This window comes from Cyprinodon variegatus, unplaced genomic scaffold (assembly GCF_000732505.1).
Source record: "Cyprinodon variegatus isolate N-32 unplaced genomic scaffold, C_variegatus-1.0 Scaffold1507, whole genome shotgun sequence".
In the NCBI taxonomy this organism is placed as follows: domain Eukaryota; kingdom Metazoa; phylum Chordata; class Actinopteri; order Cyprinodontiformes; family Cyprinodontidae; genus Cyprinodon; species Cyprinodon variegatus.
In genome coordinates, this window is record NW_015151960.1 from 56,513 (window position 1) to 57,858 (window position 1,346).

Here is a 1,346-nt window from a genome sequence, read left to right on the forward strand (position 1 = left end):
TGACATCAGGAGAAGATCTGGATGTGTTTGACCTGAAGAAATACTCTGCTTCAGAGGAGGCTCTTCTCAGGCTGCTGCCAGTGGTCAAAGCTTCAAACAAAGTTCTGTAAGTACCTACAGAATTAGGGTTTTGAAACCATGATCTAACCAGCATAAACTAAGGATAAATCACAAAATATAAATATTGGTTTTACTAAGAGTTTATAAAAATGCATTTAATAGAAACAAAAACTAGTTTAGTTGTTCACAGACCAACATTTGTATTTCAAAAGGCTGAACTAACACCTTTAATTGGAAACCAAAATGTTCTCTGTCATGAACATGGAGCAATTATTAATTATTTCATTCCATCTCCAGCTCTATCGGCAAAAGGCAGTGTTTACAAATTTTTAGACAGGGAAATAGAAACTAGGTTTATTGATTTGCTTATATCTTTTATGTGTTTCTCTACTTTGTAATAGGTAAGAAACTAAATATTGTCCAACATTTTGTTTCATTAATCTTTAAACTCAGATTATAAAAAAGGTCAAAAGGTCCATTCAGTGGTTAAAGAAGCTAGCATTATCATTAACATTATCATAGTACTGCTGGAGCTAAAATTGACAAAACAAAATAATCATTATTGTACTTGTAATCTTCGGCTTCAGTCAGTACCAGTGGCAAAGACACCTATTTCTAGTCAAGAAGATTGCTTAAAGATGATTTTTATCTACATCTACTTCCACATCTGCATCATACCTCCCCAGTCCATGCTGTAGGTCATGGCAGAAGGGAGCCAGCAGAACGGCATCATCTCCAAAAAGTAGGAATGAAATCCGATGGTTTCCAAACAAACCCCACGTCTGCCCTTGGCTTTGCCAAAATCCTCTCTGTAAAGGTTCAGAACAGGATCGATGAGAGAGGGCAGCCCTGCTCGAGTCATAAACGCATCAGGATCAGGTCTGACTTAATGCTGCAATGTAGAGCAAATTAGTGCTTCACTGTACAAACACCAGATGGCCCTTAGTAAAGCGCCCCAACTCTGTACTTGAGGGGCATCCCCTACAAGGAACCAAAAGGGATATCATTGAATGCCCTGTCCAGATCCATAAAAAACATGTGGACCAGTTTGGCAAACTCCTGTGAACCGGTCCAGCGTTCGATAGACGAGATGAAAACAAAAGTCCCTTTTGGAACATGAGGTTCAACAATAAGCTGAACTTTCTTTTTGAATTGCTGCATTTCTGACCAGTCACTCAGAACTTTGAGATCCTATCAGGGGCATTTGAGTCCCCAAAAACATTGAGACTAGGTTCCTTTGAGAATGGAAACCATTCCATCACATTCAGGCAGTGGTTTTAATGAAT

The 1,346-nt window shown here is 38.7% G+C and overlaps 1 protein-coding gene across 1 annotated transcript in view; it reads left to right on the forward strand.

The window, feature by feature from the left end:
* The first annotated feature begins 6 nt into the window (after positions 1-6).
* Positions 7-1,346, forward strand: part of LOC107103701 (stonustoxin subunit beta-like) — a 34,333-nt gene continuing 32,993 nt past the window's right edge. The window contains exon 1 of the mRNA XM_015403500.1: positions 7-106. The gene's annotated coding sequence lies outside the window, so the exon portion shown is untranslated. The remainder of the gene's footprint in view (positions 107-1,346) is intronic.